At 39.6% G+C, this 26,217-nt stretch overlaps 1 protein-coding gene across 4 annotated transcripts in view; it reads right to left on the bottom strand.

The window, feature by feature from the left end:
• ZHX3 (zinc fingers and homeoboxes 3) overlaps window positions 1–26,217 on the bottom strand; it is a 117,360-nt gene that overhangs the window by 44,661 nt on the left and 46,482 nt on the right. For 2 of the 4 annotated variants that reach the window (XM_049650783.1, XM_049650781.1), the window contains exons 1-2: window positions 20,048–20,905; window positions 17,297–17,413 (exon numbers count right to left, since the gene is read on the bottom strand). The gene's annotated coding sequence lies outside the window, so the exon portion shown is untranslated. Of the gene's footprint in view, window positions 1–17,296; window positions 17,414–20,047; window positions 20,906–26,217 lie in introns of those variants that run through there. The other 2 variants (XM_049650785.1, XM_049650784.1) reach the window with 1 other exon arrangement.

Raw genomic sequence — 26,217 nt, 5'->3', positions numbered from 1 at the left:
TCGAGTGCTGGTGACTGCCAGAGCCCAGAAAAAGAAGGCCCTTTCAATGTGGTTACAATTCTAAAAAGTCTGTTACGTTTACCTAGAGCCCATGGAACGCAAAACCGTATTTTTCTCCCCAAAGTGTCGCACTTTTATAAAAGTTCCCTGCTCTGTGGAACGATCGTGGGCAATTGCTTTTGCAGTTTCTGGCGATGCCAGTTTATGGCTATGTTTTTCTGTTCACTGAACTGGCTCATTTCTTCAGGAGAACAAACTGTTCTGCACTGAAGCAGGAATTGGCTGGGTTCTAACAAAAAGATTTTTCCCCCCTGACAGTGTTTTTGCAAAAGACCCAAGTCAATTTATAGCCAAGTAACAAAAGGTCAGAAAGGTTAGTCAAGCAATGGGCGTAATTCCTGTGTGTCACAGCCAATAAAGGAAATGGGTGGGAATAAATAGTATGCAATTTTAACCTGAAATTATTTGGGCAAAACTATTATGGTAAACTATACAAAGGGACCCGTGGCTTCTAACATAAAGGATTTCCCACTCTGATTTTTTTTTAAGGCACATTTACTGTGGAAGAACTGAGATGACCTCAAATTCCTCATGCACAAGTGGAAAATGTCAAAAATTTTTTTTCACACTAATGTATAAAAAAAAATTGGCTATTGTTTTACAGCTCTGAAACAAAAAATGTTCACATAAAAATTAAATATCTCATAGTTAAATCATAATTAGATATAATTCGCATGGCTGAATTTAATACAAAACCTTTGCCAAAAGAGAGAGAAAATTGACCAAAATGATAGGCTAAGAAAAGGCTCTACAAAGGCAGCAGTTTATCTGTTTTAATCACGCTACAAATGTGACATACTACTGCATTATTCAGTGAGCATAAGAACACCATCAATAAGAAATGCCTGCTTTTGGAGCAGACGTGAAGAACTGACAGCAGCAGCCAAGCAAGCGGAAGACAGCTGAGGAACCATCAGTGCTGGGCAGGCCCGCAGGTCTGTGCAGTAAGGAAGCCTTTGAGATCTCCAGACGGTTGGAAGCCACCAGCTCCATCATGATGTCTACAGAACTCACTTAAAACAACTGAATAGGGGCGCCTGGGTGGCTCAGTTGGTTAAGTGTCCGACTTCGGCCCAGGTCATGATCTCATGGTTCGTGAGTTCGAGCCCCGCATCGGGCTCTGTGATGACAGCTCAGAGCCTGGAGCTTGCTTCAGATTCTGTGTGCCCCTCTCTCTCTGCCCCTCCCCTGCTCATGCCCTGTCTCTCTCTGTCTCAAAAATAATAAAAATATTAAAAAACAAAAACTGAATAATCCAAAAAGACAAATAGTTGAATAGAACACCGTCACAGTTAAAGCAACATGGTATAAATGGCTTCTCTCTCAACCTCCTTGCTGAGTACAACTACAGACACTGGAAATAACACAAGAGGCAACCCAAGGGGAAGTCTGAAAGGTGGAAAAAGGAAGACAAACAGGTTAGTGGCCCCAGGACTGGAGGAACAACACAGCAGGAGAGCATCTTATGACAGCTGCCCACCCCTCCACTCTCTCAACGCCCCCCAACATCCAATGTTTCCCATGCCCCAACCTAGCAACAGAAGGCAATCCAGGTGGGCTCATCCTTCCCTGTAATAGAATGGGAGTTCTGCTGGTGATACCAGGCCAGCTGGCAGCACCAACAAAGATGGATCAGGAGCCCACTGACAAAGCAGTGTGGGGAACCACTCTCCCTCCCTACAGGGCCCCAGGAAGTACTCTTCACCCAGCAGGATGGAGACTCCCAACCCCCACCTAAAGGCATCACCAGACAGCAAGGCCTGAGGAAACTCCTTCCCTCCATGAGATAGCACCAGCAAGGACCAGTGTGAGCCCCAGCTGTGTCAGATAAACCAAGGAAACCCAAATAGTAAAAACAAAGGCTCAGAAAAGAAACTGTCAAGAGAACCATAGCCCACAAAAGTAGATCCCAACCTGTGTGCTAAACCTAACTAGTTGACTGCCTGGTAAAAGAAATGATTAAATAGGACCCAGAGTCTCCGAACGTAACAGACAAAATGTCAGAAGAGAACTGAAAAATCACCCATTATACCAAGAACCAGGAAAATCACAACTTGAACGAGAAAACATAACCAAATGACACCAATACCAAGATGAATCTGATGTTGGAATTAGCTTGCAAAGGATTTTTAAGCAGCCATCATAAAAATGTTTCAATAAGCAATTACAAATTCTTCTGAAACAAATTAACAAACAGAAAATTCATCAAAGAAAACAGAAGTTATAAAAAAAGGAATCAAATGAAAATTACAGAACAGCCCAGAAGAGGAAATTCTTCTATTTTACATTGCCAAGTTGATACCAAGTTAACACCCTCATTTTCCTTTCTTTTTCAAAGCCATTCCCTAACTTTATTCAGGAGCCCTGCAATAACCTTCCTACCACAAAAGGCCTGATCCTTTTTCTGACATTTCAAGTAAGAAACCCTCAAAGTAATCTTCAATTCTTCCTGACCCTTTACTTCTATATCCAATCTGTTATTATAAAGGAGATTCAACATAGAATGCAGAAAGTAGCAGAGATAAATATTTCTAAGGCCCCCTGTTAGATATTTATAATTCTTTTACCAAATATTACCTTTACTCTTTTGTAACACAACAAATGAGCCCTATTAAAGTCAAAGTTGAAAGCTCTGACCAAGACTCATGTGTAAGATGCTTGCTTCTTCGTTGGTATGGCTCTATTTAATAATCAATGGGACCATTTTAAGATTTAAGACTTCCTTTTTTTTTTTTTTTTTTTTAAGTAGGCTCTACACCCAATGTGGGGCTTGAACTCACAACCCCAAGATCAAGAGTCATATATTCTTTTTTTTTTTCCTTTGAGAGACCTTGACAGCACACGTGGGGTAGAGGAAGAAAGAGGGAGAGAGAATCCCAAGCAGGCTCCTCGCCACCAGCACAGAGTCCAATGCAGGACTTGAACTCACAAAACTGTCAGATCATGACCTGAGCCAAAACCAAGAGTCAGAAGTTTAACTGACTGAGCCACTCAGGCACCCAGAGTCATATGTTCTACTGACTGGGCCAGCCAGGTGCCCCAAGACTTCCTATTTTTATCACCGATTCTGGAAAAGCTGCCTTTTTTCTCCTACTGAGGACATGGAATCCCATCTTTAGGGCCATACAGGACTCAAAGCCAACCTAGACCTTAAGGCTCTTTGCAAATACTGCAGGACTATTTTAATGACCCCACCTCACCATCCACCAACATGAAGAGGTAACACAGTTTTACAAATACTTGAGCACATATTATTGGAGATCGTATTTGCTTTTAAGAGAAGCTTTTATTTTACCTGTTGTCTTGCTTTATTTGAGCTACAGTGGAAAAATCATGGACTTCAGAGTCAAAGAGTCCCTATTACTTATTAGCTACACAAGTTTGTAGCATCTCCATCTATAAAATGAAATAATTATGCATACCCCTGCGAGGATTAAGTAATATATTACTTATAAAAATGCCTGGCATATCACACTGGAGCCAGGAGAGCACCTTAATATTCCTTAGTTTCTTTTTTTCCACCTATTTCTTGCTGAATTTTATGGATCTGAATGAGTCACCTTAAACTCTTTTGGAACAAAAAAAAGCATGTAAATATACAATATAAAAATAGTATACACTCCTCTGGGAATTAGGGGTGGGCAGTGACTAGGAAGGGACAGGACATGACTTTCTGGGTAATGATAATATCTTCGTAGGAGTTTGAGCTGCATAGGTGTATGCCTCTGTCAAAACTCAGCACAAGTACAGTTAAAATTTAACTGCAATGAAATGTACAAATCTTACCTCAAAAGAAAAAAAAACGTAAGCTTATAAATAATGACCTCTACTTACTGATACGTATGCTGAAGCACTGAGGGAAAATACATTAAAAAATGTGGATAGATGGCTAAATAAATGGACAGGATAGAGTAAAATGTTAATGGTCAAAACCTGGTGGTGGGTGTATGGTTGCTCACTGTGGAATTCTTCCACTTTGCAGAACATTTGAAATTTTTCATAATAAAATACTGGGAAAAACCTTCCTACAGGAAAAAATGTAAGGCACTCAATACACATTAGTTATCTGCCCAAATTCTGTCCCTACTGTTATTCATCCAATTGTTCATCTAGTTGAAAACACTTACGAGGCGCCCAGTGTAGTACTGCCTACAAGTGTCTCAGCCCTAAGCCCTCTGAATCATGGGAGTTCTGTGAGGATTAAGTAAGATAATAAACATTCAACATTAGCCCAGTTCCTGCCGCAGCTGGTGTTTGATAAATGCTAGCTGTTATTATGCCAGTATAGCATACAGCAAAGAGTATGGGCTTGGAGCATACCAAGCAGTGGTTAGAAGCCATGACTCCTAACTGACCACCTGGAGTCAAATTCCAACTCCACCACTTTGTAGCTTTGGGCAGAATTTTTAACCTTTCTGTGCCTCAGTTTCCTCATCTGTTAAATAAATAGAAAAGGATGACAATATCTCTCTCTCATTATAGTGCCAGAAGAAGACCAAAGACAGCTACGTGGGGGTGAGGAGAGGGTGGCAGGAACTGTATGATCTGGGACTTGAAGGCAGAGAAGGGCAGGGAAAGCTTAATAATGAGCAAGTATGTGGCACACATACAGTTAGTGTGACAATTAAACATGGTAATATATATAAAGTGCTTAGACAGTAGCTAGAACAGTATGAGTACTCAATCACTATGCTGGATACACACAGAGAACATGTGGATGAATGCACAAGTCCCTGACACCTCACGGAGTTGATTGACAATCCAGGACAGGAGGAAGACATGTCAACAGAAGCATCACAGAATGGGGGCCCATGTGTGCCATAGGAGATGTGCTACAACGGGCCTGGGACACCAGAAAATCAAACGGATAACAATGCCAGAGGAAGACCAAAGGTGGATTTATGGGGGGATGGGGGAGAAGGGGACTGGATGACCTGGGACTTGAGGGCAGAGAAAACCTCATAATGCAGAAGTACACAGTACACAGCCGACCAGGGCATAAGACAAGCTATGTAAGGGTGGGTTGGAAGATTTGTGGCTGGAGAGGAATCCGAATCAGATGGCAAAAAGCTCTGCTGATGAATGTGGACTTTGTTCTGCAAAAGTGCTTCAAAAAAATGACCAACCATTTATATACTCCACTGGGTTACTAGAGGTGAGTCTTCCAAATTGTCAACCAATAGCTTATCCTTGACTCCTCTGACAAATAAGGTATGCTGCTCATCATTTATGCACTGTACTTTTCAAATACAGTAACTAAAAATTCATAACCGTTCGTATTTTACCAACTCAAGGCGTGAGGACAAATCTCTACTTAAGAAAGCCCAGAGCCTCTGGAAGGAGGGCCAAGGAAGAGATTACTAACAGTTTGTGGAATCAAGTGAGTTAGCACCACTCTAGTTGGTCCATCGCTTTGAGGCTTAACTCAGAATCTGACCCAAGAGATTAAATTCAGGAAGGGAGAAATGTCTATGCAGCAGAGAAGAGGTGGCTCCCTCTGGACACTGCCAGCTGGCCGCGCTGCCTCTCTCCAAGCTCACTCTGCCTTGGTAAACATATGTCTGATTGCCAGAAGCACTGAGCAAGCCCACTAAGCCTTCCCAAAGTGTCTTCAACATCAGAGCCTGAGGGGAATGGTCAGGAGGGGGGCAGGTTTTATGATTAAAGGCACCAAATACTACTTCAAAATTATGTATATGAAACATATGAAATACACATGAAAACACACCTTTTAAGTATTGTTGGAAGGCAACTAAAATAACAAAATATGTATAAAGAGGTTTTTAAATTCTAGGATTACATGTGGGCAAACTTTTATCTTGGTATAAATCAAGCCATTTTAGAAGAGGCAACTTTGAGTGAGTGGGCTGGCTGGTTCAGCCTCAGAGCTCAGAGGAACAGAGCTCCATGAGGGCAGGGACCATGACTGTCTTGATCACTGCTCTATTCTCAGGGCCTAACACAGTGCCTGGCACATAATGGGTGCTCACAAAATATCTGCTGACTGAAAACAGTCGAGTCTCCAGCTCGGAAGTACAGAAATACAAAGTTTGTCTTTTTAGTTCAGTGAGATTATTAAATTCTTAATTGGGTGGGCCAGAATTGGTTTAATACCAACCAAACTCAATGGAGACACACGAGATTTCCCCTCTCATTTTTAGAAGTGGTATAGCTTTCCAGGAGCCTTACTGTTCCTGCCATTTGTGCAGAGCTGTCCTCTCCTTACATCAGGGCATCTGGGAAACAATCCCTCATCAGGCTATACCTCATCAGGTACAAACCTGATATTCAACCTCCATATATATATATATATATATATATATATATATATATATATATATATATATATATATTGACTATATAGTGAGCTCAACTTTGCAGCAACCAAAATGTCAGTCCCAGCCTGGTGGGGCATCTTCCGTCCTGTGGACAGAGCAGTCTGTACTCTGACAGAGTCCAAATCCTCCTAGACTTCACGCAGACTCTCAGTCTGCTATCTCTTTGCAATGTTCTTCATTTGAACATGTTATAAACCTCTAATTTTTACAATTTTTCTGTTTACAAGACTTTAAAACTTGGCTGCTTCCTAATGACCAAGGAGAGACTTTCATCTACATATGCTTCCAGAGGACTGCTTGGGTTTGGTCATCTCTGCGTGGATGTGTACCGATTTCAAGGCCCGTTTTGGCCTCAGCAGCAGTGAGGCAATATCTTAAGAGAATGCCAGGGTACTAATTGATATCTTTGGACCCATGACTCTGTGTAAGTTCTGGTTTGGATTTCTGTTTTTCCTTAAGTGCAATATCTTGCACTAATTTTCTGCCCGCTTGGCCTCACAAAATTTTCAGAAAAATCTCCCATCAGCACAGCTTTAGAAAGGTCTAGGAAATTTAACATATTCAAAACTGAGCCCACAGGCAACACTGTGGCAAATCACCATTATCATTTACCCACTCAGAGAGGGGGACTGACCTCCAAGCTTTGTTCCTATTCTTAAGCCAGTGTCTACCCAGGACCAAATTGTTTCTCTAGCCTATGATGGCTTTTTACTGAAAAGAAAATGAGACAGGGAGAAAACAGAAAACTCTGGTAATGAATCCTATCAAAATTTTCTTTTTTAAACAAATTTTTTAGTTTCAGCTAATTTTAGACTTACAGAAAAGTTGCGAAAATAACAGAGTTTCCATATATCCCTGGCCCAGCTTCCTGTAATGTTAACACCTTACATAAGCCTAGCACATCGAACAGAACCTGGACGTTAACATTGGAACAATACTATTAACTAAACCAAAAATTTTTTTCAAGTTGCACAACTTTTTCTCTGGCAATGTCCTTTTTCTGTCTTATCTAGAATCCTATTGTATGTAGTTATTTCTTAGTCTACTGTAGCCTGTGACAGAACCTCGATCTTTCCTTGCCATTTGTGTCCTTGACACTTTTTAAGAGTATTAATCAGTTATTTTTCTGACTGCCCCTTGATTTGGGTTTGCCTGATGTTTTCTCATGACTACACTGAGATTATGCATTTTTTTTATTTTAAGTTTTAATTCCAGTTAGTTAACATACAGTGTTATATTAGTTTCAGGTGTACAATATAGTAATTCAACACGCTCTATCCTCATCATGACAAGTGTACTCCTTAATCCCTATCACCTAGTTAACCCATTCTCCTGAGGTTATGCATTTTTGACAAAAATAACACAGAGATGATGTATTCTCCTTAGTACATCATATCATAGGGGTCATTATATTAGTATGTCTTCTAACTGTTGATAGTTCACCTTGATCACTTGGTTAAGATGCTTTCTCTGCTACAAAGTTACTGTCTTTTCTTTCCTTTATAGTTAATAAACATGTTGAGAGCTGAGACTATGCAAATTCTGTCAATCATTTCTTAAAATACTGTCCCCCTCATTCATAAGTCTACTCAATTTCCTTAAAAACAAGAGTGTAGTTGATATGATTTCACCTTATTATTTCTATCATGCAAACACTTAGATATTACCCTTTTGTTTGTTCAAGGAATTATGTTTTTCTTCTGCTTATAAAAATAGCACACCTTTGCTGTTAAAAAAAAATCACTGTGGAGAGCTCATAACCATACCTTTAGGGATTGGTACTTGTTATGGACTAAATGTTTGTGTCCACCCCAAAATTCACATTAAAATTCTAACTCTCCATGTAATGGTATTAGGAGACAGGGCCTTGGGAGGTGATTAGTTCATGACAGTGGAGCTCTCAGGAATGAGATTATGCCCTCACAGAAAGGACCTCAGAGAGCTCTGTCTCCTCCCCACCATAGGAGGATACAATAAGAAAAAGGCCACCTGTAACTCAAAAGAGGGCTCTCATCAGAACCTGACCATGCTGGTACCTTATCTCAACTTCTGCCTATGAGAACTGGGAGAAATAAATTTCTGTTGTTTGTCAGCCACCCAGTCTGTGGTATTTTGTTACAGCAGCCTGAGCTAAGACAGCATTGTAGATAATTTGATGTATTTACATCCCAGTGAACTTTTTCTCCTCTTTTAATACCACTGGAGTCACACACAGACCATGGGCTGAAATCCAACTCCATCATGGACTTCAAGCAAATCACTTAACTTCTGTGCGCTGGTTGGCCAGCATCTATTATTTGCAGATGGGGTAAGCAAAATTAACTAACAGTTTTTTGAAATAACTATTCAGTAAGGTAGAAATAAAAATTTTACAGCCTGTATTTTAGGGAGAGCAATCAAACACTGCCATGGGGAGGGTGAGGTCACACAACGGGCATCCAGATGTGGCATCTGGACCTAAGTCAAAGTTGTTCATTGCTGAATTACTTTAAAATCTGAAGGAATGCTACCTGGCTCCCAGAATTTACTTATTCCTAGTTTTTCAAGTAAGGCTCTAATAGTCTATAAAGGTATCACTTAGAATTTGTGTGGTCCGAAAGATAATCAAGAAAAGGTAATCTCTCCTATTTCCTCCAAGACAACACCAACAGCAATAACAACAGCAGAACACATGACACGCACCGGACACTGTGTATTCTGCACGCTCGCGATGCAGCAGTTCATTTAGTCCTCAGCACAACCCTTGGTATTATCGCCTCCAACCACAGGTGCAGAAACTAAGGCACAAAAAGGCTAAGTAACTCCCAGGGTACTCAGCTAGCAAGTAGACAGCAGGGTCAGGATTTGAACCCAGGCAGGCCCTAGTTCCAGAGTACGTGCTCTCAGCACTGGGCTCTCCTGTTGTCAGAGTGTAAGAACAAATTCTTATCCAGAAGACACACACAGGCTATGAATTAGCATTCTGGATGAAGCTGAATTGAACAAAAGATTGAAATGACAGAAGAAAACCACTTCCAGAATGGAAAGACCTCAAAGAAACAAGGAGGAATTCCCAGGGTCTCACCTAATTAGCAATCAAAGAGGGTCACTAAGACACAGCCTGGAAATATCTAAAAGCAATGTGTAAAAGGGAAGAGAAAAAAAAGAACTCCAAGAAAACAAGTTAAACAAGCAGATTATGTGAAAGAAATCCAGCAGAGTTTTGATTTTTTTTTTTTTTTTTTTTTTAGCAGAAGCCTAGAAACAAGGCAATGTAAGACATAAGACCTCAAAGAAAAAAAAAAGATGAGCAATTCAAAACACTTGATCTGTAAACACAGTGATGCCACCCGGCAGACAAGGTATCCTGTCAATCCTCTCCCACTGAGCCGTCTCCAAAAGCTGCAGTCAATAGCCACCTGCATTTCCTCAGCTTCTCCACACTCCAGTGAGAGCTGACTTAGGAACTCTGTGGGAACTGGGCAGGCTGGGATCGCTACCAGTTTTCTAACTGGGAAAACCAGTGGCTTGGCTTCTTATCCTACTGGACCTGTGGTGGCCACTGCTGGCCACTGTCCCTTATAGGAAATCATCTCTTCCACACGGCTCTTTCTTCTTCTAGCATCGATTTGGCATTTTGATCTGGTTTGCAGTCCCACTAACTAGATTAGTAACAATGCCTTGGAGTCTTAGTTTTCTGGCCCACAGAGTAGTAATAATTTCCATACACAGGGCTATTGAGAAGATAAAATAAGCCATGTGAAAAAGCTCTCACCACCCTGTGTGGGACATGTTATCAGAGTGCCCAGGACGTCTCCATTTCCTGAACATAAAGAACTGGTCTTTGCCCAGAGGCCATCCCAACCCTTTTATTTTCTGTCTACATGCTCTACCTCTGGGTTTATGTCTATTCTCACGACTCTGACATCCTCAGAGCAAGTGTGTCCCACCCATTTATCTCCAGCCCTCACAACACACCTGACTTTCTGACCCATGCTTCTAACTGCTCCTAGATATGTTTCCCTACATCTCTTCAGGGTTTCCTGAATTCGACAAGTCCTAAAATGAACTCTTGTCTCTCCAAATAAGTCTCTGCAGCCCCCCTGCATCCATTACCCCACTCCATAAGCTGGCCAGTGTTTCCACTGTTGGTCATCGCCTTCCCTAAAACAAACCAACCAACCCCTCTCAGTCAACCACTAATTCCCAATCTCACCTGAGTCAGACCCTAGCGCTTTTAGACACTGCTTCAAAACACCTCATTCTCTCTTTTCCATCACCACTGCTACCACCTTGTTCGAGTTCCCAACATCTCTTACCTGGATGACTGCCATAGCTGCTTAACTGACTTCCTGCAGCCCATGCTTCACCTGAGAGCCACAGTTATCTTTCTAAATATAAACTCGAGCATGGTGCCCCCTTGCTTTAAAACCGTTGTGATGCAGCCCACAGGATACGACAAACTGGAACTTGTTGGACAGGCATTCGAGGTGCTTTACAATCTGGCCCACCATCCCTTTGTTCAGTCTCATCTCCAGCCACTTGGGTACCTTTAGGCTATGATGAACTTGGGTATCTTCAGGCTTTTGCCCTTTTGTTTTATCCTCTATCTTGCAAAGCTCTACTGGTACAATATAACTCAGCTCCCAGGATGCCTTTGCTGACTCACCAAACTTCACTCTCTCCCTCCCTCCGTGTCTCCGAGATACCTGACACATCACATCTTTTGCCACTGTTAGTCTGCATGCACGCCACCTCCTCAACCAGACAGGGGACCTTGAAGGCAGGGTCCGAACTGCTTTCATCTTTACATCTCCTGCACCAACCTCAGCGTCCGTCCAGCTTAGAGTGAGACCTCGGTGGTTGTTAACTAACCGAATCAAGAATAGCAAAATACTTGTGAGCACCAGGTTGAAGCCCCGAAGATTAGTACACCTCACAGAACAAATGTAAAATGTGAAAGGGGAAAATAATGGGAGTAGATAAGGAGAGAGGAAGCCAAAACAGGGAGAAGTGAAGTTTCCTTATATGGAAGGAAAGAAAAGTTCCTCTTTGCTTTGATGAGAGTAAATAAATATAGAAACAAATGTTATTTTTGGCACTAAGAAAACTCAAAAGATTGTTCACCTTTAAAATGTTTAAAAGTTAAAAGGAAAGAAAAAAAACATTCTCCAAAACAGAAGGTATAACAGAAAAGAGACAACTAATATAAAAATCAAGAAACAAATCATTTATAGAAAATATGACAAATGCAATAACAACCATGAATTAAAGAGGATAAATTTACACATAAGTTATAGAATCTTCAAGACTGGTTCAACAGAAGACAAAACCCAACAATAATCTGCTTGAAAGAGATAAGCTCTGAAATGACAATAATCAAGTTAGAAAATGTAACAAAATCACTACACAAGGTATCTATGGACAATGAAAAAAACATAAGACAAACATTGCTTTCAGTACTGTTAAGAAAAAAAAAAAAAAACTAAGCACACCAGCTAATAATACTGAGACACAAACAACAAAAAAAACCTAGAGAAACTTTTTTTTTTTTTAAAGAAACGAGTTAGAGGGGCACCTGGGTGGCTTAGTCACTTAAGCGTCCGACTTCGTCATGATCTGACGGCTCGTGAGTTCGGGCCCCACGTCCGGCACTGTGCTGACAGCTCAGAGCCTGGCACGTGCTTCAGATTCTCTCTCCCTCTCTCTGCCCCTCCCCCACTCGTGTGCTCTGTCTCTCTCTCTCTCAAAAATAAACATTAAAAAAAAATTTTTTTTTTAAAGAAAGGAGTTAGAGATTTTGAAAGCAAAACCCAAAATACTTTGGAAGGAACCTTAAGAAATAGGCAGGAGTTGCTGCGTAGGAGAGGGAACTGCCCACCTGAGGAGCAGGAGTGGAAACTGATTTTTCACAGCCTCTTTTTATATGTTAAAAGTTTTCTCATTTCTAATAATTAATAATTATTAATAATAACAACCTAATAAAGTTTTCTATTTCTAATAAATTTCCTGTGAACAGACTAAACGTAAATTTAAATTTTTCAAAAAAGGAAATGATGAAGTTGGAAAACAGGACATAAAGGCAATAAAATTGTAAGGGAGTGTCATGTGCTTAATAAGTTTGGATAAAATTAAATAAATGGATTTCCTATTAAAAATGTAAAATTCTAACACTGGCAGAAATAGAATACCTAACTAGACTAACATCTTTAAAAAAATGACACTCCCACACAGCCACTAGCCTCTGATGGTTTATTAGTGAGTACTTTCAAACTCTCCAGAAACAATTCATAATATAGAAATTACACCTAAAATAGGCCAAGATACACATTATATAGTTTATTGTACTAACCTGGTCCTAAAGCTGGCTAAAGAGAGAAAACTATAGACAAAGCTTACTTAGAATTTATGCTCAAGTCTAAAAGAAAATAATAGTAAACATAATCTAAGAATAGCTTAAATTAAAACCGTGTCATGTTAACAGATACCAAAAATTCAGCCGTTAAAATTCAATACCTATTCCTAATTTAAAAATTCTAAAACGAATAATAAAGGTGTACTTTCTTCCCCTTATTAGAGTATCTATTTAAAACCAAATGCCAATATTATACTTCAAAGAAGAAATGAGCCATGTAATCATTAAAAATAGGCAAAAAATGAAGACGTATTTAATCATCACTGTTAATAGAGTGTCAGAACTTATTTCCAATATGAAGTAACATGAAAACAAATAAGAAATACAAATACTATAAATCCAGAGGCAAAAAGTTTTTATATATAACACCATTGTATATTCATAAACCCAAAGGAATCCTTTACATGGTTATGATGAGTTTAAAATGACCAGAGTCATCACCAATATAGAAAAATCAATAGTGTTTCTGGTCCTCACACTTGATCACACAGGGAAACCTCCCAGGCTGTTTTTTAAAGTGCTGATGCCTACCTAAAGACTCCACCAAACAAGTACTAGACCTGATAAGTGAATTCAGTAAGGTTACAGGATATAAAACCAATATACAAAAATCTGTTGCATTTCTATACACCAATAATGAAGCAGCAGAAAGAGAAATAAAGGAATCAATCTCATTTACGATTACACCAAAAACAATAAGATACCTAGGAATAAACCTAATCAAAGAGGTGAGAGACCTGTACTCTGAAAACTATAAAACACGGATGAAAGAAATTGAAGAGGACACAAACAAATGGAAAGATATTCCACACTAATGGATTGGGAGAACAAATATTGTTAAAATGTTCATACTATGCAAAACAAGGTACATTAAATAATGCAGTCCCTAGCAAAATACCAATAACATTTTTCACAGAACTAGAATAATCCCAAGATTTATATGGAACCACAAAAGACCCCGAATAGCCAAAGCAATCTTAAAAAGAGAACAAAAAAACTGGAGGTATCGTAACCTCAGATTTCAAGACATACTACAAAGCTGTTGTAATCAAAATAGTATGGTACACATAGATTGATGGAACAGAATAGAGAGCCCAGAAATAAACCCATGATTATATGGTCAATTAATCTTTGACATAGGAGGCAAGAATATACAACAGGGAAAACGTCTCTTCAACAAATGGTGTTGGGAAAACTAGACAGCTACATGCGAAAGAGTGAAACTGGACCACTTTCTTACATCATACAAAAACTAACCTCAAAATGTATTAAATATCTAAATGACCCAAAGCCATAAAAATCCTAGAAGAGAGCACTGGCAATAATTTCTCTGACATTGTCTATAGCAACATTTTTCTAGAGATGTCTCTTGAGGCAAGGGAAACAAAAGAAAAAATAAACAATTGGGACTATATCAAAATAAAAAGCTTCTGCACAGCAAAGGAAACAATTAACTAAAAGACAACCTACTGAATGGGAGAAGATATTTGCAAATGACACATCTGATAAAGGGTTAGTATTTAAAACATATAAAGAGCTGATACAACTGAACACCAAAAAACACCAAATAATTCAATTAAAAATTGGCAGAATACGTGAACAGACATTTTCCCAAAGACATACAGATGGCCAATAGACACATGGAAAGATGCTCAACATCCCTCATCATCAGGGAAATGCAAATCAAAACCACAGTGAGATATCACTTCACACCTGTCAGAATGGCTACAATCAAAACCAAGAAACAAGTATTGGTGAGGATGTGGAGAAAAAGGAATCTTCGTGCTCTGTTGGTGGGAATGCAAACTGGTGCAACCACTGTGGAAAACAGTATGGGGGTTCCTCAAATAATTAAAAATAGAATTACCACATGATCTAGTAATTCCACTACTAGGTATTTACCCAAAGAATAGAAAACACTAATTTGAAAAGATATATGCATCCTTACATTTATTGAAGCAACCAATTATGGAAGCAATCCAAGTTTCCATCAATAGATGAATAAAGAAGATGTAGTATGTACACACACATGCGTGCATGCGCGCGCGCACACACACACACACACACACAGAAATATTACTCAGCTATGAAAAAGAATGAAATCTTGCCATTTACAACAACATGGATGAATCTAGAGTATGATGCTAGGTGAAATAAGCTAGGGAAAGACCAATACCATATGATTTCACTCATCTATGCAATTTAAGAAACAAAACAAATGGACAAAGAAAAAGAGAGACAAGCAAAAAACCAGACTCTTAACTATAAAGAACAAACAGATGGTTACCAGAGGGGATGTGGGTGGGGGATGGGTGAAACAGGTGAAGGGAAACAAGTACCCTTATCATGATGAGCAGTGAGTAATGCATACATGTGTTGAATCACTGTATCGTACACTTGAAACTAGTATGACACTGTGTGCTAATTATACTGGAATTTTAAAAAATTACCAAAAAATTAAATACAAAATGCCAATGCCTACACCGCATCCCAGATAAATTGTCTCAGAATCTCCGGAGGAATGACCAGGCATCGGTATTTTATAAAGCTTCTGAGGTGATTCTAGTGTGCTGTCAAGTAGAGTACCACCAGTACATGCTTATATGCTTAATTACCTAAATATCTAAAAAACACAACACAAAAAGTGTAACAGTTTGTGATATTTGCAAGCAAACAGGAGTTCCAGCCATATTGCTTTAAGGGAACATTGCTGTAAGGGAACAGGAGTTCAAAAGAAGAAACCTGAAAGGGGATATAATCAGCTACTGTGCAAATGTCTCCAGTCCACTGCAATTTAGGCAAATAAGCAGGCAGTTGCCCAAGTTATTAGAGGGGGACATGACACATGGCCACAACAAAATAACGGTAGCAAGAGCTAACGAGTCTCGGTGCAAGTGCCGTTGGGATAGGAAGTACGCATGAGGATTCAACAGAGGCCGAAGGGGAACAGGGCTACCTGCATACCTGCATGAGGTTAAATGTGAGATAAATTCCTAGAAATGCAATTGCTGGGTCAAATGGTATGTGCCTTTAAGAGTCAAAGATCAATTTTGAAAGCTCTTAAAGGGAACATAGAAAAAGCATGATGTATAGTGTAAACAAAACATCGTACTTGATAGGTACGAGTGGAGCAGGACAATGAGCTAGGCTGGAGCGAGGCAAGATGGCTCAGTGTCGCCAGGTAGTAGGTAAACAGACTGAAATAACAGAGAATTCCTCATGAGTCCAATTTTGGCTTTGCCTTTCCTATTAACTCTGTCCCCACAGCAGACACCTGAAGATGAAAGAGGGCAGAAGTCATGTAGCTATCTGAAAGGACAAGATTTGAGGCAGGAACATTTCTGGGTTGACTCTGGATTGACTGCAGACAGCAAGGAGACCAGGATGACTGGAACAGTTGGCGTGAAGGTGAGCATTAGAAAATGTATATAAAAGTTCACATGTGAAAAAACTTATCTTATGCTCTTTTTAATTTAGAGGATTGACATGCAAGGCCACGAAGTAGTTTTTACTCAATCTACACCTCAAATTTAAAGAATGAGCAAGCTGGAATGTGTCCTATATCTAACAGTAGTCCTGCTGCAGTCCGCCATAAGGCAGGAAGTTCCAGAAGCTCCAACAGTAGAAACATTCCCATGGACTGGGTAGCCCCAAACCTGCGGAGGAGTGATGTTGCTGTGCAGTTGTCTACGTCAGGACGCTGAACACAGAACTTCCAGCATTACATACCATCACTGGCTCTGACTCCATTTCCTCCCCTTTCTTTCCAAAAACTTCTATTCAGCACACTGAAGTTCTTAACTTTATAATGAAGACTAATACAATAGATTTCCTTTATTTAATAAGTTTAACAACAACAGCCAACAACAACAAAATGCGAAAGTCTAAAGCTTGTAAGTGGCTTAGAAACAGAATAAATTGAGTTCACAACTTGATAAATAAATGACCAAAAAAAAAAAAACACCCCAAAACCATAAGTAGGTCACATCTAGTTCAGCAAATGAAGGCTTACATTAATTGTTTGCTCATCTGCTTTGTCTTTAGTATTATATTTAGCATTGAAAAGTGTTTCCTATTCCTGAGGGCAGCCTGAGAGTATGGTTTGGGTAAGTGGCATTCAAACAAGTGTTCTAGTTTTTCAAGTCAGTTATTTAATGAAGCAGAAGTATAAGTCTTGCACTCAAACTAAAAGCTGACCTCAGACTAAACTTGCACATCAGAGAGACACAATACACAGCTCAACTTTTATTATATCCAATAACCAGCCTAAGGTAGAAGAAGTTCCTATCAAGGCATCTAGGATTTCACCTAAATTATATATTCAATAAATATTTTTAGATTAATTAAAAAAAATCATTTGATCAAAGAGCTCAGCAATAAAAACCGAGGGAGGAGAAAATAAAGAATGTTTAACAATAACACAAAGACTAAATATAGCTTTAAAGACTTAGGAGTTACAAAGTATGGCAAGAAACTTGTTAAAATTCAGAAGCATACTATTTACCCAGGAAACATGCTTTTTCCTCCCTTCATTGGTCTCTCCACTTTCTCCCTTCATCTCTTGCAGCCCTGTATGCATCTTTAAAGGTCCACTTGTTGCTTGGGCAGCTGCAATTCAGCCCTGTGAAAAAAGCAGCATCTCATCACTTTGTGAGGAGAGATAAAGTACCTTTTAGGAAGCTGAGTAACCCAATCTCATCAATCTCCTTTCCTAATTCATTTCCATCAAAACTATACACAAACAGAAAAACCAGGGCCGGAGGCAGGGAGGAAGGAGAGTAAAATGTGGTTGTAAAAATACAAACTAGGGGCGCCTGGGTGGCTCAGTTGGTTAAGCGTCCAACTTCAGCTCAGGTCACGATCTCACAGTTCGTGAGTTCGAGCCCCGCGTCGGGCTCTGGGCTGATGGCTCAGAGCCTGGAGCCTGCTTCCGATTCTGTGTCTCCCTCTCTCTCTGCCTCTCCCCTGTTCGTGCTCTGTCTCTCTCTGTCCCCAAAATAAATAAACGTTAAAAAAAAAATTTAAAAAGAAAAAAAATACAAACTAGCAATTTAAAACTATTAAAATTCTAGCAGAAATGAAAAAAATATAAACGGAAATAAAGCAAACTCAATTTTCTCTGATAATAGATCAGAACAAGATGATTTCTAAAATCTGTAATTTTAGGTGATTCATAAAATCAGTAATTTTAATACTCTTTCCACCAATGAGTTTCCCTGTCCCTCTTCTGGTTAAGTTTGAGATGGCTTAACAGAGAGGAAAAAAATCAATGGATGTGGGCCTTACAACTTCAAGAATGCACACCATTAAGGATATGCTCTTTTCTGATGCTCTGCCATTCAAAGCCCTGGGGCTTTCCTGGCATGGATTGTAGTGGTACCAAAAAATGGTCTACCCTGTGAGTTCCAGACCAAGGAACCATATTATCATCATCTGTGTCTCTGACCCTTAACACCGATGTTGTCCCACTCTGCCCAGGGCCAATGATGGGCACACAGTATCTCTCAGCAAATGAATGAGACGGTAACTATGTGTTTTCAACAAACCACTAGAGACGCTTCATGCAATCTTCAAATTTCTCAGGAAGCAGCTGAAAAACCACTGCTTTTGAGTTCGTTTTTTTTTTTTTTTTTCCCAAAGCATTCTCTTTGGTTGAGATGCCCATTACCAATAAAATGGCCCTAAAGTGAGTATACCAGAGGCCCTCAGAACCTCAGATAGAACGGTGCACAGGCACATGACAGAGAGTGGGAACTATAGGGATCTGTGAATGTAAACACATAAAAGCACCCTTCACCAAAGTAGCTCCTAGCTACCTTTCACCGTGATTCTTAGGTCTCTAATGTTCACATCAAGCTTTTACTCTGTGTCAGGCACTGTTCTAAGAGCTTTAACTACATTAACTAATTCGTTCTTGGTAACACCCATATGTGATGGATTCTATTATTCTAATTGCCAAGGTGAGGAAACTAAGGCACAGAAAGTTTGAGTAAACTGTACAAGGAAATGCACTAAGCTCCTGTTCAAAGGCAGGGTCCTGGAGCAAACAGACACCCCCAGTAAGTGGCAGCCTCATCTACATACCTTGTTTTCTCCTGTGGCTGTCATGGTTCAGCAGTACCATGTCTAGTTACACTAGCTCTTGTTGGAAATTCTTCCTAATTAATAATTTATTGAAAAACTTAACTTTGAATTCTCCACAACTTAAAAACTGACCCCTTATTTTAAAACATTATCCAATGAACATAACAAAAAGGAGATCTTCCTAATTTTGTGGAAGTCAGAAGCAATTATTTTAAGCTGACTATTCACACTTACGCACAACTTCAGCTTATAATATTTATTCCAGACACTTTGCTACGCTTTTGCCAGATCCCCTCTAAGTTTGAAATCGCAAAGCCTTTGCTCAAGTAAGGCATTTATTCTCTTACACTCTAGTTCAGTTATTGGAACATGATGATGATGATGATGCCAAAAGCTGTGGATTCAATCCACTGCAGACCAGTTAGCTTTGTTTGCTTCATGTCTACAAACTCTAAGCCTGGATGGCATATTTTGAGTCCTATAAGGAATCAGGTAGGAGTGTGCAACACAACTAGAATATATCTGCTAGAGAAACAGGTCCACAAATAACACAGGGCCAGAAGCAGAACTATGAGACAAAAGCATCAATTTCATCATAAAGAAAAGCTTTATGATCACTGGTATAGCATTTCTACGTTTCTGAACGAGAAGCTTTTTCAATGCCAGATATTTTGCCAAATCTAACCTAAAGTCCTTCCTTCAAAAACAAAACAGGTGTAAGATTTGAAAAAAAAAAAAAAACTACTAAGATTTTTATGACACAAGCCCACCTTGACTGATCTGAAAACAGAACCTTCTTATATCTGACACCAATTCTGCTGACAATACAAAGCACATGTGATGATTTTAGAAACTGTCACAAAAATCACTAGCGGTGCAGGACAACAAACCATCAGAAAATTCCAATTGCATATATATATATATATATATATATATATATATATATATCGTAGATTCTTTAAAATTACTCTTAATTTTCAAAAAACCAAATAATATACAGTTATTTTAAACATAGTTTTTTTTAAGTTAAATAAAGAAACTAACAAACATTAGTTCATATCACATTTTAAAACAACCCAGGGCCTATTCAAGGTAGTTTTACCACCTTCTATGAATAAAAATTTGAAAACAAAATTATATTTCTCAATTGTTATTTTAGAAAGAAACCCACTTGGGATCATCCATCTTTGAGTTTTCTTGCCCACAGTTGGAAAGAACTTTCCCAACATACAAACGCTGCAAAGCACATGGGTTCCAACAGTCACAAGGTAACTATGACAGCAAAGCCACAGTTATTTATGAGATCATAAAAACTATATGACATAATTTTTAAAAATTCACATAACATGAAATCAACCATTTTAAAGTGTACAATTCAGTGACATTTAGTATATTCACAATATCGTGCAACTTTCACCTCTACCTAGTTCCAAACCTTGTTAGTCACCCCAATATGAAACCTCGTACTCATTAAATAGTCACTACCATCCCCCTGCTCCAGGCTGGCCAACCACTAACAGGCCTTATGTCTCTATGGATTTACCTATTCTGGGTATGTGACCTTTTGTGTCTGCCTTCTTTTACTTAGCATGATGTTTTGAGGTTCTTCCATGTTGTAGCAAATATCATTACTTCATTCCTTTTATGACTGAAAAATATCCCATTGTATGGATAGATCACATTTTGTTCATTCATCCATTGATGGACATTTGAATTGTTTTCACCTTCTACCTACTGTGAATATTGCTGTGATGAACACTTGTGTACAAGTATTCGTTTGACTATATATCTTCAATTATTTGCGGTATATACCTAGAAGCAGAATCACTGGGTCATATGGTAATTCTATATTCAACTTTTTAAGGAATCACCAAACTGTTTTTCACAGTAGCTACATCATTTTACATTCTCACCAGTGAAGCAGGAGAGTTCCAATTTTTCCACATCCTCACCAACACTTCTTTTCTGTTTGTTTGCTTTGATGATAGCCATTCTTGTAGGCATGAAGTAGTACCTCATTATGATTTTTTATTTGCATTTCCTTAATGACTAATGCATGTTGAACATCTTTTCAGAAGTGTGCTAGCCATTCTTATATCTTCTTTGGAGCAATGTCCAATCAAGCCTTTGCCCATATTTTAATTGGGTTGTCTTTTTGTTGTTGAGTTGTTAAGAGTTTTTAATACATTGTGGACACTAGGGCCCTTATCAAATTAGCAAATGTCCTATCCAATTCTCTAGATTTTCTTGCCACTTTCTTTTTAAAAAAAAAATTTTTTTTAATGTTTATTTATTTTTGAGACAGAGAGAGACAGAGCATGAATGGGGGAGGGTCAGAGAGAGGGAGACACAGAATCTGAAACAGGCTCCAGGCTATGAGCTGTCAGCACAGAGCCCGACGCGGGGCTCGAACCCACGGACCGCGAGATCATGACCTGAGCCAAAGTCGGACACTCAACGGACTGAGCCACCCAGGCGCCCCTTGCCACTTTCTTAATAGTGTCCTTTGATGCAAAGAGCTTTAAATTTTGAGGGAGTCCAATTTAGCTCTTTTTTTTTTTCTTTTGCTGCTTATACATTTGGTGTCATTTCTAAGAATCCATTACCAAATCCAAGGTCATGAAGATTTACCCTTATGTTTTCTTCTAAGAGTTTTAGCTCTTACAATTAGGTCCTTGAGCCATTTTGAGTCACTTGTATTATATAGTGTGAGGTTGGGATTCAACTTCATTATTTTGCATGTCAATGTCCAGTTGTCCCAGCACCCTTTGCTGAAGAGATTGTCCTTTCCACCATTATATAGTCTTTGCACCCTTGTCAAAACTCAAATAACTATAGATATATGGGTTTATTTCTGGATTTTTAGGTCCATTCCATTGATCTATATGTCTAGCCTTATGCCAGTACCACACTTTTGATTATTGTAGCTTTTCTAAAATTGGAAAGGGTGAAGAGCCTGGGTGGCTCAGTCAGTTGAGTGTCCAACTCTTGATTTCAGCTCAAGTCATGATCCCAGTGTCGTGGGACTGAGCTCCACACTGGGCTCCATGCTAAGCATGGAGGCTGCTTGGGATTCTCTCTCTGTGTCCCTCCGCCTCTCTCCCCTGCTCATGCCCTAAAATAAAAACAAACAAACAAACAAACAAATAAATAAATAAATAAATAAATAAATAAAATTGGAAAGTATGATTCTTCCAACTTTACTTTCTTTTGCAAGATTGTTTTGACTATTCAGAGTCCCTTGCAATTCCATATGAATTTTAGGATCGACTTTTTCATTTCTGCAAAAAAGGCCTCCAGGATTTTGGTAGAGATTGCACTGAACCTGAAGATTACTTTGGGTAGTATTGCCACCTTTATAATATCAAGTCTTCCAATTCATGAAGATGGGATATCTTTCCGTTCAAAGACATAATTTTACCTTATCTTAAAACGCCCTTGATAAGGTAATGCAATGATTTCCTTTAGTTGTCTCTATCTCTATGATAATCTAACACCCTAGAGTAATTTACAAATATGAAGTTTACACTTGCCATGGAGAACCCAATATTCATATTCCAGAGAAGGAATGTCAATTATTCAGGGTCTTATTGTTTGCTTTTGTCTACGGAAAAGGTCAGAACTCAAAGATGTTCATTTCCCTTATTTAAAATTAATTTTCATCATTCTCAGTTCCTACTAGAGGAATTGATACAGGAACCTTGTATGTTCACTGATGAGAATAAGTTGTTTAACAGACTTCATAGAATGGTATCACAAATTTTCTTTCATATAGTTCAATCCCAAAAAATTGATTATGAAATATTAACTACTTTGCTAAAGAATGTGCTCAAACATCCTTGGTTATTTAGACCTAAAAATGTCAACTGTACTTGGTAGGGAGAGGTGAAAGACTTTAAAAGTCTTTTCTCTAAAATTTCTTTGCTAAAGTCTAAGAGAGTATAATTGTTTGAAGTTACAAAAGGTAATGGGCTAGACAAAATCTGCTCTTTGCTCTTGTATCAAAATTATAACTGAAGATAACATAGTAACCCAGGAAAAATACTGTGGCTTTTCCTAAAACTAGTAATTTCAAGGAAATTATATATCCCTCAAAAGTAAAAGTCACCTTAAAACCAGTAGATTATTTATCTGATGGGCAGAGATTGCTTCAGTTCCCATGTTTGGTGTCAACTTATCAATGCTTTAATTTATATGTCCTCTCAACACATGTGTCACATGGGACTAATAGTCCACACTGATCCAGTAATATCAAAAAGGGTTTTAAGAATCAAACTGCTGGGGCGCCTGGGTGGCTCAGTCGGTTAAGCGTCCAACTTCGGCTCAGGTCATGATCTCACGGTTCGTGGGTTCGAGCCCCACGTCAGGCTCTGTGCTGACAGCTCGGAGCCCGGAGCCTGTTTCAGATTCTGTGTCTCCCTCTCTCTCTCTGCTCCCCCCACCCCCACTCACACTCTGTGTCTCTCTCTCAAGAATAAATAAACACTAAACAAAAATTAAAAAAAAAAAAAGAATCAAACTGCTTATAAATAACTTCAATCAGAAAATACTATCTGGTTTTGAAATAAACAACTAGCAACTCAATCCTGGGGAAAAGACATTCAATTCCATGTGTTTTGTCATCTATAATGAAACCAAAGGCAATAAAAATATCTTTTGGCAGGTGCTCAGGGTCAGTGCCTGGGCAGGGAATGTTAGCTAACGCAAAGTTAGAAAGTCTGATATTTGTTTTGTTTTTTAACCAGAAAGTTTAAGTTGAAGAGGTCAAGGAAAAAAGAGGCAAAGAAAAAAATAGACCTGGACAAGAAATGAGGGCAAAAAGATAAGATTCTGACACAGTGAGGCAGCAGACAGACAACAGTCCAGGGAGGGGGAAAGCTGCCTAGGGGGTACAGAGAGTGAACTCCGTGCTGGCTGAGTCTGCTGCCAAGCATCCAAGGATCCCTTCAGCAGTTTCCAGCAAAGCTGGTCAGTGTAATATCCATGGTCAACTCCCTCTTCACGGGATGAGTGTTGCCATAAATTCTTCCATAACATGACAGGTGGGGGGCACCCTCTTCTTTGGTCCTGCCACTGCCTAATGAGGGCCCCCACAGTATCCCTTCCTCTAAGAGTGTTTTCAACAAACTAACTGAGTAAGTACTTCTTCCTCCCCATTTCCTCAGCTCTGTTTACACTCAGTTAACCTGAACTGTGTGTCAAGATTCAGGAGACAGATGGGATAAAGGGGCAGTGCCCAAGGAGATGGGATAAAGGCCACATTCCCCTTGGTTGGTGATGGCACAGAGGGAAACGAACTCTACAAGGAATGAGGCTAGGTGACGAGGTGCTGTGTCCTGTTCTGTCACAGAGATACACATCCTGGACCTCTCAAATCTAGAACTTACAATTCCTGTTCTTGAGTAATTTACACTGTATGGATAATAACACATGTATGGTAAGCACTTGAGTCTGGGGGGCGGGGAAGTGTTGCTTCCAGTTATCAGATGGTGTATCTCCAAGAGGTCATGGGTTTTTTTCACTTGACTCGTATCGGAAGAGCAGTCACAGGCTGCATAGCCAGTGCTTCAAGTCCTGCTGGAGCTCCTTACCCCAGAAGCCCCAGCAGAAGGGAGCCCAGATGGGCACTCAGGCAACACTTGCCGCAGGGCCGGCTGGGGTGAGGAAGGACCCCCCCACCCTCTCTCCGGGTGGTCAACGCTCAGCACTCTGAGGAACCTGACACAGCTGCTGTGATTTGGTCTCAATGTGGTAGTGGCTGTCTTGGTCCCTGACTGGATGCCCTGAGCTCTTTCGCTGCTGAGCTTTGTCTTTCTTCTTTCTTTCTGTGAAAGGAGCTTTCAGTTCATCTTCAGGCCTGCCATTCTGTGCCCAGGAACTGAACTCCTGAGGCATCTGCCCTGAACTTGGCCAGCCGCTTTAGTTTTATTCTCTGCTCTCTTTGTGGTGGTCTTGGTGACAGGCTCCTAGAAACAAGCCCTGAACTGCAGGACAAATGCCTACATAGGAAAAGAGAAGCAGGGTGCACACTGGGCTTTATAACACAGCTACAAGCTAACCATTCCTGATTTTAAAATAGCCCAAGCCTGGGGGGCATGTGGGTGGCTCAGCTGGTTGCATGTCTGACTCCTGATTTTGGCTGAGATCATGATCTCACAGTTCGTGGGTTCGAGCCCTGTATCAGGCTCTGCACTGACCATGAGGAGCCTGCTTGGGATTCTTTCTCTCCCTCTCTCTCTGCCCTGTCCCTCTCTCTCTCCCTCTCTCTGCCCCTGTCCCTCTCTCTCTTTCTCTCTCTGCCCCTGTCCCCCCACTCAAAATAAATAAATTTAAATAAATAAAATAAAATAAAATAAAAATAAAATAACCCAGACCTGGACATAGCTTACATGTCCATCAACATGAGGATGGGGAAACAAACCTTGCTATTCACACAACAGAATACTACTCAGCAATTAAAAAGAAAGAATCGGTTGCTGATATGCATACTATGGATGAATCTCAAAATCATGTTAAGCAAAAGAAGCTAGACATAAAAGAGATTATATGATTTTGTTCATATGGAGTTCTGGAAAAAGTGAAATTAATCTATGGTGGTAAAAATCAGAATAAAGATTACCTTTGAATGGTGAAGACTGACAAGAAGGAAGCATGAGGGAAGTTTTCTGTAGTTAAAAAAAAAAAGATCTACATAGTGACTGGGGTGGTATTCACATGGGTATAAATATTTGTTAAAACTTATTGGACCATACATTTAAAATCTGCACATTGTGCTGTATGTCAATGATATCTCAATTTTTAGAAATAAAAAGGCTCAGGGGTGCCTGGGTGGCTCAGTTGGTTAAGCATCTGACTCTTGATTTCAACTCAGGTCATGATCTCACTGTTCATGGAATCGAGCCCTGTGTGGGGCTTGCACTGAGTGTGGAGCCTGAGATTCCCTCTCTCCCTCTCTCTCTCTGCCCTTCCTCCATTTGCTCATGCACTCACATGCTCTCTCTCTCAAAATAAATATACATTTTAAAAAAAACGTTTTAAAAAGGCTCAAAAGTCTTCATAAAAAATGGCAAAAAGACAGTTTTCCATCATATTGCCCTTATGTGGCTGACCGTATAAGGAGATAATTTGAGGTACACAAATATACCTTAGACAAAGATACATCTCTTTAAAGTAATGTAGAAATTTATATCATTGTATACATTTAGCTCTTAAGACTGAATTACAGGGGCGCCTGGTTGGCTCAGTCAGTTAAGCATCTGACTCTCGATTTCAGCTCAGGTCATGATCTCACTATTTGTTAGATCAAGCCCCGAGCTGGGCTCCGCGCTGACACTGTGGAGC

This window comes from Panthera uncia (genome assembly GCF_023721935.1).
Source record: "Panthera uncia isolate 11264 chromosome A3 unlocalized genomic scaffold, Puncia_PCG_1.0 HiC_scaffold_11, whole genome shotgun sequence".
Taxonomy (NCBI): Eukaryota; Metazoa; Chordata; class Mammalia; order Carnivora; family Felidae; genus Panthera; species Panthera uncia.
The sequence above is the reverse complement of the archived record's forward strand: the minus strand, read 5'-3'. Positions and strand labels throughout refer to the sequence as shown.